The sequence below is a fragment of the Microtus pennsylvanicus genome, chromosome 16, assembly GCF_037038515.1.
Source record: "Microtus pennsylvanicus isolate mMicPen1 chromosome 16, mMicPen1.hap1, whole genome shotgun sequence".
Lineage (NCBI taxonomy): Eukaryota > Metazoa > Chordata > Mammalia > Rodentia > Cricetidae > Microtus > Microtus pennsylvanicus.
Genome location: NC_134594.1, coordinates 3,383,222 through 3,397,142, shown reverse-complemented (window position 1 = coordinate 3,397,142; position 13,921 = coordinate 3,383,222).

The window sequence follows — 13,921 nt, the reverse complement described above, 5'->3', positions numbered from 1 at the left end:
GCCTCCTGGAATATCTCCTCAACAATTGTCAGTTTCTATTCTGCTTTAGCTGTTAATTCTCTGGGACTACTCAAGTCTTTATCATCACCTAAGGTTTTGTTTAAAAGAATTATTAGATCAGGTGTTATTCCAACAGCTGGCTGTAGACTGAAAATGTCTCTTAACAATCTTTGAAACCTTTTAAGTGTCTGCAAACAGTCTCTCCTAATTTGTGCCTTTTGTGCTCTTATTTTCTGTAAGTCTATTCTATAACCTAGGTAATTGACAGAATCTCCACTCTGTATACTTTTCAGGAGCAATTTGTAATCCCCATTTTGGCAAAACTTTCTTTACTCCTTCAAACATTCTTTCCAAAGTATTTATGTTTGAATCAGATATCAAATTGTCATCCATTTAATGTTAAATTATAGATTTAGGAAAATTTTGTACATATCATTTCCAATGGCTGATTTACAAAGTATTGGCATAGGGTGGAGCTATTGAACATTCCCTGTGAATGGACGGTCCACTGGTATATCCTAGTAGGTTGAGAATTATTTTAAGTAGGCATTCTGAAGGCAAATTTTCTTTTTCTTTTTCTAGTAAAGGTATAGTTAAAAAACAAAAGCAATCTTTCAAATCAATAACTATAAGAGGCCATCCTTTTGGTAATAGAGAAGGCAGAGGAATTTCAGATTGTAGAGGGTCCATAGATTGTATAACCTTATTGACAGCTCTTAGATCTATCAACATTCTCCATTTATCAGATTTCTTTTTTTTTTATTGAGAAAAGGAAGAAAAAAAGTTTCCCCCTCCTCCCAGCCTCCCATTTCCCTCCCCCTCCTCCCACCCCTCTCCCCCTCCCCCCACTCCTCTCCCCCTCCCTCTCCAGTCCAAAGAGCAGTCAGGGTTCCCTGCCCTTTGGAAAGTCCAAAGTCCTCCCCCCTCCGTCCATGTCTAGGAAGGTGAACATCCAAACTGGCTAGGCTCCCACAAAGCCAGAACATGAAGTAGGATCAAAACCCCGTGCCATTGTCCTTGGCGTCTCATCAGCCCTCATTCATTGTTCGCCATGTTCAGAGAGTCCGGTTTTATCCCATGCTTTTTCAGTCACAGTCCAGCTGGCCTTGGTGAGCTCCCAATAGGTCAGCCCCACTGTCTCAGTGGGTGGGTGCACCCCTCGTGGTCCTGACTTCCTTGCTCATGTTCTCCCTCTCTGCTCCACATTGGGACCTTGGGAGCTCATTTCAGTGCTCCAATGTGGGTCTCTGTCTCTATCTCCATCTATCGCCAGATGAAGGTTCTATGGTGATATGCAAGATATTCGTCAGTATTGCTATAGGATAGGGTCATATCAGGTTCCCTATCCTCAGCTGCCCAAGGAACTAACTGGGGACATCGCCTTGGGCTCCTGGGAGCCACCCTAGGTTAAACCCACAGATACGGCTCTAATTTCCTTGTTAAAGAAGCTTCTTTTCACCACAGACTGAAGAATGTTACAGAAAGCCCAAACTAGTGAAACTGCATAGAAAACTGACTCCAACTAATGCATCTACAGCATAACCTTTACCCCTAAGCTTCCGGGAATAGCTTGGAAGAATGAGAAGAAAGATAGTAATAACAATAAAATTGGGAATCTTGCTGAATGACCAACTTCTAGATATGTCAGGCAAATTGCTGCATATTTGAAATCTCAAATATGGATGGTTATAACAGACCTTGGCAAGTATAATACCATTTGACATGACAATGTGAATTTATCATAGTCATATATAACATATTCAATGTGTCATATTAATATATAACATATTCAATAGTTGTATATGCTCATAAATATATAAAACATATTCAATGTGTATATTGAATGTTATATATTTATAAACATATGCAACTACACACACACACACACACACACATATATACACACAGAGAATACATACATATATATAACAATATATCTGATAGGGAACAGGTGACAGGTGGTGGGGCATGGGAAGGGGTGAAAGAAGGAAAGGGAGTACAGAAAATGATGTAATTATGTCTTTAACCATCATTGAGGAAATTTTACTTTGCAACAGATGGTCACCAATACAGAAAATCAAAACCAATCAAAATTCCGTGTTGTTGGCCCAGTGCCAGTTTACAGGCCTTCAAAACACTTCTACACCTAAGAAAACATTGTGGAAGAGGGGGGGGGATTTGTAAGAGCCAGAAGATGGAGGAGTTTGCTATAACAGTGTTCTTTAAGTAATGTCAGATGCTCCATGTTTCAAGTATATTAATGTCTTTATATGTTCATTACCAAAAAGGCATAAGTACATAATTGGAGTCAGTGATTCTGGACTATACTCTAAATCTGCTCTAAGGACATATTCTCAGGATAATTGCTTTTCTCTCCAAAGAAAGTTTCATGATTCCCTTTATTCAAGGATAAGTCTTTTCTCTTTTAGTGTGTTCATAAGTAACATCTACTATCCATTACTCGGTCTAGCCACATGAGCATTTCCTTGGATATTTCTATTAATAGTTCCAAATGCCCCTGCCTCTGTTAACAACTTTGTAATTATAATAAAATGATTAGAAGTCCTCATTGCTGTGTTTGCCTCTGCTAAATGATGTGAAAACACTCCTGCTGGAGTTACCCCGCCAGCAGAATCCAAATGACCCACCAAGAATTACATCTGTGGTAATTTGACTTTTCTTGCCCTTGCTACTCTTCCAGGCCATCCAATAATATCTTTATTTTTTCTCTCAAATCTCTAAATCCCTTCATGGTTCTTTATGTGTGGTATGTCTGGCCCACAGATAAAGTCGGGTTGTGCAGCTCTTTCCTATTGGAACCTTCACAGGTCGCTCTGAAATCTCACACCTACTTGGTTAATGCATTGACACATGATAGAGCGGCGTTCCCTTAACTTGTGTATTCATTAAGTGCTGTTATGGGGCCTAAATATTCTGTTGACCAAAGGTGCAGTAATGTTCTCACTGGGGAAAAGTATGGCAGTAAGTCGAAGAAAGCAGGCAGCAAATACAGGAAAAGTAGTTCCGCCGAGGCTGGGAGGGGATTTACAGTGTGAAGTATCTAACCTGACCAGTGTTTCACAAACCATTGACAAAGATGAAAAACACAATTGGGTTTGGGAACAGATTTTATTTTTTACTCTTTGTAACTTGTGAATCCCAAACTGGAAAGGGGGTAAGGGAGAAAACTGAAAAGGGGTAAGAGAGAAAACTCTGTAACTGTATTTTTTAATTGCTTTGAATATAATCTCTGGTGGAAACTGCCTAATGAGTAAAGGATGTTCCTGTCTTCCTGTTTCAAGGTGTTCGGTCCTTCGATGTTGGCTCCACACATTTGCCCCGAAATCAGGGCAGCTGAAGAAGGTAGCTGAGGCTGCTACTTCCTTCCTGCCAGACAGACAGCAGAGAGGATCAGGGGAGTGTGGGAAGTGTCAGGAAAGGAGTCGCACCACGTGTACCCAATGACCTACGTCCTCCAGAAAGCCCCACTCGCTATTTCCCCACCTCCCAATCATACCAGCAAAAACTAATCCAGCAAGAAATTATTAACTATTTGATATACTAGAGACCTCAGGTTTTAATTAAGGATACAACGAGAAGTGTGCTTTCATTCCCTAGTAAATTATTAATCCAATGAAGTCAACAGTCAGACTTAGACACAACAGGACCCTGCTGACTTTGCTGCTACATTTGATCTGACTTTGGCAAGCCCTTCGTTTCCTACTTTGTGTATGAAAAAACTCCCTCCATACTTCAAGGAAAAATATTTTTCAGTATACGACTCCCAGCCAGCAGAGGCCTAATATTATTTTACAGTGGGGGTATGCTGTCATTGCAGAAGAGATCGTAGCCTTGGACTCCAGAATTCTGTTAGGAAAAATAATGCTTTGCTTCTATTCTACCCCATGAGCTAAAATGTTTGTGAGAGTGATATTGATCAAATTTGTTTTAACTTAGGAAAACGTATATGACAGTTGCTCTAAGTAGGGTAGGGGCAGGAAGGGGACCATTTACAAGGCCCAAACAGGCTGAGTACGGCTAAGGTAAACCAGTCCAACCTTTTCAATTCCTTGAGCCAATCAATCGATTCCCTTTTATAATACAACTCCTTTGGGCTAGATTTTCAGACTTACAACTGAAAGAATTCTGCCTGTTAGAAAAGGTCTCTCTCACCAAAGTTAAATTAATTAAAGACTCTACTTTTTGAATTGAGTAAAAATGACATTATAAAGTTAATTTACTGACTTAATAATTTTTTAGCGGGATGCAATCAAATTCCCAAAGTATACCTTTGGCGGTCATTTTGATGGTACAACCATTTACATAGTTCGATTTCTTTTTTTTTTTTAGTTTTGAACTATATTTCAATGATATAGTCTCATTAACTATTACAGTGTCCTTGTGAACTCCCCAGGGGACAGGTATGCTTATCTAATGACATTATAACATGTTCTTGCTTATACTTCATGAAACATTTCTTTGGAGGATGTTGAATAACAAAGCACCAGGTCACCTATGTAAGTACCTATCGAAAGAAGCAATTACTTCCCTAACGGCGTAGACAGGAGAGCACTGCAAACACCCACCTAAAGACCACAGCATAATTCATCGGTGTTCATCATAGAAACAAGTCTCTAGTAAAACCTGTGGTGACAAAGAAATATAGGCAACAAAGGAAAGCTAGGAATAGGAGGGGTGGCTTTCCCCAAGGAAGAACATGCCAATTACCTGTCCAGTACTGAACAGTTAGGCTTGAAGAGATACACACAAGTAGCATCATATGGATTGAACAAGTTATAAGTAGAAACTTATGGCCTATTCTTTATTTTTATTATTTTATTTTGGTTTTTCGAGACAGGGTTTCTCTGTGTAATAGTCCCAGCTATCTGGGAACTCACTGTGTAGAGCAGGCTGGCCTCGAACTCACAGAGATCCGCCTGCCTCTGCCTCCTGAGTGCTTGGATTAAAGGCATGTGCCACCACTGCCCAGCTCTGGGTATATTTTTATGCATATAATAAAAATTGGTTTAAAAAAAAAGAGGTCATGAATTTGAAGGAGAGTGGTAAGGGGTGTATGGGAGGGTTTGGAGAAAGGAAATGGAAGGAAGAAATATTAATATTAAGTTATAATCTCAAAAATAAATTTAAAAACATGTGTTATAGCCAGATGGTGGTGGTGTACTCCCAGCACTCTGGAGTCAGAAGCAGGCAGATTTCTGTGAATTTGAGGCCAGCCTCAACTATGAAAGTTAGTTCCAGGACAGGTACCAAAATTACACAGAGAAACCCTGTCTTGAAAAACATAAATCTGTGATGATGTGTGAATATGCACTAAATATAAATGCTATCTGATGTGTACTAAATATACATGCTATCTGATAGGCACTAAATATGTATACTGATATGTGCTAAATATACATACTATCTGATGCGCACTAAATATACACACTATCTGATGTGCACTAAATATACATGCTAGCTGATGTGCACTAAATATACATGCTAGCTGATATGCACTAAATATGTATACTGATATGCAATAATATACACACTATCTGATATGCACTAAATATACACGCTATCTGATGTGCACTAAATATACATGCTAGCTGATGTGCACTAAATATACATGCTAGCTGATATGCACTAAATATACATGCTATCTGATGTGCACTAAATATGTATACTGATGTGCACTAAATATACATGCTATCTGATGTGCACTAAATATACATGCTATCTGATATGCATTAAATATGTATACTGATATGCACTAAATATACATACAAACTGATATGTACTAATATACATACTATCTGATATGCATTAAATATACATGCTATCTGATATGGACCTAACCAAAACATTTTAATAATTTTGATTTTCATTTATTTTATTGTATGTGATTCACCTGAGTATATGTCTAAACAACATGCAGACAGTGCCCACTATGGCCAGAAGAGGATGCTGGGTGCCTTAGAACTAGAGTGAGAAGTGATGTGAGCCGTCTTATGGATGGCAGCAATCAAACCTGCGTCCCCAGGAAGAGAACTCGTGAGTGTACTCTCAGCCCTGACTGACATAGCTAATGGAAATTCTATTTGTATCTTGTGATATGTGTAGTATATACAGTTTAACAATATAATTCCTAAATATACATTATATTATTTCTAAGTTTTAAATCCTGGTAAATTATGCTTAAATTACATAAAAATTCAAATTAGAATATGCAAATAAAATTCAAGTAGAATATTTTTCATTACTATGAAAAATATTTTCCCTATAACATGATTTTTCTTTATATTCCTTAGTAAAGCAAATAAGGTAGGTAAGTAGCCAACATTTTCCTTATTAAGATTCAAGTTTATATTAAGTTTTTCACTTGCATGAGTTGATTTTATGGAGCCTGTTCTCTATGGAGAGACACCTTGCTCAGCCTAGGACTGGGATGGGGGTTGGTCCTGCCTCGATGAGGTGGTGGGACAGAATTAGTTGACTTCCCAGGGGAGGCTTTACCCTCTCTGAGGAGTGGATGGGGTAGGGTGGGAGGAAGGTGAGGGAAGCATGGGGAGAGAAGAGTGGGGGAACTGGGATTGGTATATAAAAATAATGATAAATTAATAAAAAGATTCTTTTAAGGATAAAAACAAAAACTAAAAACAAACAATTTTAAACGCTCTAAAATGAAGATTGAAATTCTGCACTCTATGAAAGAAGAAATAGTCTGAGAATACTTTTGGTTAGAATTTTTTCACTCTATGAAAGAAGAAATAGTTTGAGAATACTTTTGGTTAGGATTTTTTCACCTAGCAAGTTTGGGCTCCAAATATGGAAACCAACTAATAGTCAGAACTTTGGGCATTGCAAAACTGTCCCCAAACGCTTTTGATGAGTTGTACTCTGAGCCACCTGGGTCTTATTTGTATAATTCATCTTCTTCTGGATGGTAAGCCTCAGAATCTCCTGCTCATTAACCTATTTATAAGCTAGTGCCAAGAGCATAGACTGCCATGTGTGAAGCCAATGGGAAAGTTATTAAAATAAAATAGATTAATTTTGTCAACTCTAACCAACAAATAAATAAATAAAAAAGACTCAATCTTAATATTTTAATCTAATTTTATCTAAAATATTTTACATATTTTTCCAGTTCAACTTTTTTTCTGATGATTTAGTGACTCCTCATAAAAGCAGAATTCTGAGATTAAAAAAAAAATCTTAAAAATGCTTGAGGATCTACTGACGAATACAGAGTTTCTTGCATCCCTAATATGGTATTTTCTGAATTTTTATGTTTGCTTTTGATATTTCCTATCTTTTGAAATTCCTTAAATTGTGTGTATCTATAAATAACATCACTTTGGTTTAAATGAGTTTGAACTCCTATTCTTCTTCCTCTATTTGGGGATATATAATTAATACATATATTAATGCACAATCTTGAAATAATTATATGAATCTACAATATCACTCCCGGAGATAACCTAAAGGGAAGTGTGTGTGTGTGTGTGTGTGTGTGTGCATCTGTGGAGGACTGTGTGTGTTTGTGGATCTATGGGTGTGAACATGCCTGTGTGCATGAGTGTGTGTATATTATATTAGTTATTGTTGCTATAATAAAAGACCTGACAGAAGCAACTTGAGGGAGAAGGATTGCTTTTCATTCATAGCTCAAGAGTATGCAGTCAACCAAGGCAGAGAAGCTGTGGGTTCAGGAGTGTGAAGTAACTGGTCATTTGCCCAAAGTCTAGAAACAGAGAAAGAGAAAAATAGTGGCTAGTTAGCTTTGTCTTTTTATAGAGTCTGGGACCCAGGCCCCTGAGACAATGTTATCCACACTTAGAGTGGGTCTTACTGCTTTAGTTAACCTAGTCTTTACAACCCCTCCCAGACTTGCCCAGGGATTTCTTTCCAAGGAGGTTCTAGAACCTATCAAGTCAAGAACCAATTTAAACCATTAATCTGTGTGTTCATGTTCCCACTAGTAATCATGTAGGAAATAGTCAAAGATCCACCAGTCAAGGCAGCAACAAAATGAAAGGTAACATCACTGTCTACCACCAGCAGATCTGACAATTAGTCATGACGTATTCCTGGACTAGACAGGATATGGCCATGAGTATGAATGGATGACACAAAATGAGCCGAGGAAAACTTTCAAACACAGAATGAAGGAATGAACTCAATAAAATGAACTTATGCACATTTAAATTCATAGTAACAATAAGAAAACCTAAAGGAATCCTCAGGGGCCAAGTGTCAGCAATATGTTCCTCTTAATTTTGTTTACAGAATGTGGACATGCCATGGGAAGCACCCAGAGAAGTGCTCGGATGTGTATAATTGTCTGCACAAATTTTATACTTCAGTAGAAGTTTCTCAAAAGTCGGTTGTGATATTATACACCTGTAATTTCAGAAATACTTGGAACACAGAGGTAGGATAATCATGGATTTAAAGAATGCTTTACTTGCATATAGTGAGACCCTATTTTTGGTGACACACATAACTTGGTGGTAACCAACAGATCTCTAATTGAGTTTCCAATGCTCTCAACAAGATGGAAATGATGTTCAGTACTGGAAACCTAGCCAGATACCCAGGGCAAGTGAATTATGGACTTGGAGGAGAGTCTACAACTGTTTCTTTCCTAAACCAGTAGAATTCCTCAAAGCATTCTAGACATCTGTCCATATATCCACAGATAAGTGCAGTCTTTTTCTCCTCTCATCAAGAGTAACTGTCTCTTTGCAACAGATAGAGACCATTACAGAAATCCTCAAGTAAACAAAATGCAGAATTGTAGAGTCCAGCGCTAATGGTGCATCTACAAATCACCCCTGCACCTAACACTTGGGTGACATTAAGGAAGAAGAGTACAAAGATTGTGAGAGAAAGCTCAGGAGTTTGCTGTGAAGCTATGCACACAAATCTTACCATCCTGAATGTCCAATCATGTGCTGAGCAAAAATGTCAACAAGAGGTATGTGAAGTGGAAAAGAATGTCCATGAGGCTCAACCCTGAACAAAGAAATATAGGCAATTGACGAAAGCTGAGAACAGGAGAGGCGGTCTTCCCCAGGAAAGGACTTAACAAGCTGGCAGCCAGCATTCATTGTTCTCTGCTTGTGAATGTGGGTACAATCTGAGACTCCGCCTGAAGTTCCTGTCTATGTGACATCACCACCTTCAGCTCCTTTTGTCACAGTAACCAAACAAGTAAATAATAGTATCCAATACAACTCCTGTTTCTGCAGGCATCTCTGAACCCGTCTTATCTCTTACAGAAGTGCACATCCTTATTTTATCCACCACCTTTCAGTATCTCATTATAGGCCTCTTTCCTTGATACACTCGACAATAACTTTCCCTGAGCATTCCCTCTCTTCTTGTTTTTGATCTTACTGCTAAGTTTCTTGAGTCTACAGTAAGAAAACAACACTAAGTGGGCAGCTTACAACAAACACTGCAGGGACATAGTGTCTATGAAAACTCCAGGGGAAGAGTATTCTTTCCCTGTTCTTAACTTCTGATAATTGTCAGAATTCCTCACAGCTCTACCTGGGCAGTCATTTGGTTGTGTGTATGTTCACATTTCCCTTTTCCTACACAGATATCAGTACTTATGTATTTGAGGTCTGTGATGGTTAATATCTCTTATTTATTTAATAAGATCTAGAATCTTCTGGAAATTCTGGGGAGGGGGCATTATTTTGATTAGAGTAACTCCAGGGAGAAGTCCTTTTTATTAAGAGTGGCAACATTCCAGTCTTGGATCCAGGACTATATAAACAAAAACTGATCACAAACGTTCATCATTCTGTGCTTCCTGATTGTGCACAAATGTGACCAGCCACTTCAAGCTACCAGCAGTGAGGGACTGTAGTTTGGGACCGTGAGCAAAAAAACCCCATTTCTCTCTAATCAGCTGTTGTCAGTATTTTTACCACAGCAACAGCAACACAAAACAAAAACCTAGTCTAACAATCTCACAGGACCTCCTCTTGACTTGACCCTATCTACAAAGGCTCTCTTTTCAAGTAAGGTCCCAAGTGAACGTGAGTTGAAAGGGGACATTGATCATTCAAGAGCCAAGCAGGTTCTCGAATCATTCTGGAAACAAAGCTCTGAGCATGTCTGGGGGAATATCTAGAATAGGTTAATTACTGTAAGAAAACCCACCCTAAATAAAAGAAGTAATATTCCATAAGCCGAGGAGAGATCTTTGAGGGAATAGAAGGAGGATGTTGGATTAAATAAAATAGAAAAAGCAAGCTGAGCACCTGCAGTGACCAAATGCCTCTTCCAAAACTCTGTCCTTAAAAGAAAATGCTTTACCAAGGTTTAATTCAGCTTCCCCTTTACACAGATTTCAATCACAACAGTCTACAAGGAGCTAAACACATAACAAACATGTGTAAAGTAACTGTTACAAGGAAAAGCAACAGCTCATGAGTTCCTGGGTGTCAAGGTGACAGCTTCAGATGACAGGAATGTGTGGAGATACAATGGTTCCTTGTAGATGGAAAGGCTCATGTTGTTCCAACCTTACTGTCTGCTACATCCCATATCATAAACCCACAATGTCAAGTCACCTGATGTTGGCCACGTGTTTCATTGTTTGTTTTCATGTTGTGGAGAAAACTCAGGGCCTCTCTCTTTCTGGGTAAGTGGTCTCCACTGATCTATATCCTGAATCCATGATGATCTCATTTTAACATATACTTGCAAATTACAAAATTTGTACAAAATGTATAAAATAAATATATACATACACACACACACATATATATAATTTGTAGAATGTCATTTAAAAACAAACAGAATAAGTTTAAAACAAATAGTGAAATGTTGCGAACTAGACATGTCCACAGAACTCACTTATACGCCTCCCACAGAAGCACACACACAAATACATAAATTTAAAAGCATATTCATCTGTTTTAATCTTTAAAACATTAATTCCTAGCTTCACTGATGTGTGCAGACACAGATGTTTTAGGTACAGATTTCAGCTGCTTCAGATGCACAGCTTCACTGTGAATTTTTGCTGGCTGGGGTAGTTTTGTAAATGTTCCTTTTTTCAGTCTTTGTACATACAAACTACAGTTGACCCTCCCTCCCTTCCTCTCGCTCCCCCTGCTTCCCCCTACCCCATCCTCTCTTCAGAGAAAATAGGGCCTCTGATGGGGAGCTCAGTCCAGTGCTTGGCTGTGGCTCTCTGCATCTGCTTCAGTCAGTTACTGGATGAAAGTTCTATGATGACAGTTAGGATACTTATCAATCTGATTACAGAAGAAGGCCAGTTTAGGCACCCTCTCCGCTATTGCTAGGAGTCTCAGATGGTGTCATCCTTGTGGATTCCTGGGAGTTTCCCTAGCACCAGGTTTCTCTCTAATCCCATAGTGGCTCCCTCTATGAAAAAGCATCTTTCATTGCTTTCCTTTTCCATTCCTCACCCAACTTGACCATCCTGTTCTCTCATGTTCTCATCCCCTATCCCCTCACCTCTTCCCCCCACAGCTGCCCCAGATTACCCAGGAGATCTTATCTATTCCCCCTTCCTAGTACCTTTTATGCATGTCTTTCTTAGGGTCCTCCTTGTGACCTAGCTTCTCTGGGACTGTGGATTGTAGCCTGGATAATAAATCTTCAAAAAAAAAAAAAACCCTACAATGGAAGTCCCAAACATCTAGCATGAATCTTTTCTTAGCACCTCTGCAGATGCTGTCTTATTTCTTATTCTTTGCTGATATCAACCCGTGTAACCACTAAACCAACACATTGTCTCACTTAATCCTCACAGTAGGCTAGTGATAGTGTCTTAGTTTGTGTTCTAAAATAGAGAATGAGAACGCTCTCAAGTATGAGGCATATATAAATCAATGCAGAGAAAAGTGAACACCCACTTCCTGGTTTCCGCCAAAGGCAGCAGGGATCAGAACATCTAAAAAAATCTACACTGCCTCTAAGAAATAGTAATGTAAAATATGAGAAAGCTGTTCTCATTAAAGAATATGCCCTGGGTCATTCCAGCTTTGCTGTGAGACTCTTAGAGCCCAGGAATCAGGAGAACAGACACACAGCTGATGCTTGAATTGGAATACTGCCAGAGCAAGGTGAGGCTGAGCTCCCACGAACCATTTTCTGCAGCTGAATTCACGATAAGCCAGAAGAGATAAGAAGGATCATCAGAAGCATTTGCTACTGATAAAGAGAGTAAGGATTCACAAGGTAACACCAATTGTACAGGAACCACACCAGGCAGACTTGTACTCATGTCTGCCTGATTCTAAAGGCTAGCTTTCAAATAGGCACAGTCAGTTCCTGCCAACTACAAAGCTGGAAGACCTAGGTCTCCAAATTGCATTGAGTTTTGACACAAACTGTAAATCAGGAAGAGGCAATTTGATAATTCACTCAGATTCAGTAACTCACACATAAAATATAAGCTATATAGAGTTATTTAAAACCTATTTTTATTCATGGTTAGAAAAGAAACAAATACAAATTAAAATGAACCAGAGAGACATGCATAGAGCAGAACTCACCGTGAAGTCTCATGTCTCCTTCCACGATCAGGATGCATGACTACTAGCGTCAGTGAGTGATGCACATGGAGCATCCTCACCACAGTCCTGGTATCCTCCCATGGTCAGGATGCATGACTGCTTGCATCAGTGAGTGATGGACTGCACATGGAGCATCCTCACCACAGTCCTGGTATCCTCCCATGGTCAGGATGCATGACTGCTTGCATCAGTGATTGATGGACTGTGCATGGAGCATCCTCACCACAGTCCTGGTCTCCTCCCACGATCAGGATGCATGACTGCTTGCATCAGTGATTGATGGACTGTGCATGGAGCATCCTCACCACAGTCCTGGTATCCTCCCATGGTCAGGATGCATGACTGCTTGCATCAGTGATTGATGGACTGTGCATGGAGCATCCTCACCACAGTCCTGGTCTCCTCCCACGATCAGGATGCATGACTGCTTGCATCAGTGAGTGATGCACATGGAGCATCCTCACCACAGTCCTGGTATCCTCCCATGGTCAGGATGCATGACTGCTTGCATCAGTGATTGATGGACTGTGCATGGAGCATCCTCACCACAGTCCTGGTATCCTCCCATGGTCAGGATGCATGACTGCTTGCATCGGTGATTGATGGACTGTGCATGGAGCATCCTCACCACAGTCCTGGTCTCCTCCCACGATCAGGATGCATGACTGCTTGCATCAGTGAGTGATGCACATGGAGCATCCTCACCACAGTCCTGGTATCCTCCCACGATCAGGATGCATGACTGCTAGCGTCAGTGAGTGATGCACATGGAGCATCCTCACCACAGTCCTGGTATCCTCCCATGATCAGGATGCATGACTGTTTGCATCAGTGATTGATGGACTGTGCATGGAGCATCCTCACCACAAGAACTCACACAGGCCTCAGCATCCAGGTTTTAAAAACTTTTTAAACTTTAGAATAGGCATTTTTTAATAAATGATTTCTATCTGGCTGATCTCAAACCCCACGATGATGGAAACCACAGTAAAATTAAAATAAAATTAAAGTCCTTGCCCTAAAAGGGAGGGTTGTTGTATTTTCTAACGAAGACAATTAAAACTCTGAATCTATTTAGCATGGCTATCACACTTCTAGTATCCGGTGTCCCACCCTTCACACACACACACACACACACACACACACACACACACACACACACACACACAACTAACACACCTATAAACAAAGAACAACAAACATAAAAACCCAACCTTATCAGACTTGACATAGATTATCACTCAGCTCAAGAACAACATCTGTTTTGAACAAAACCAAATGCTTTATTGAACCCTATGAAATATAATAAATTATACTCATTATAACAGATATGTCTCAATGTGCCCCTC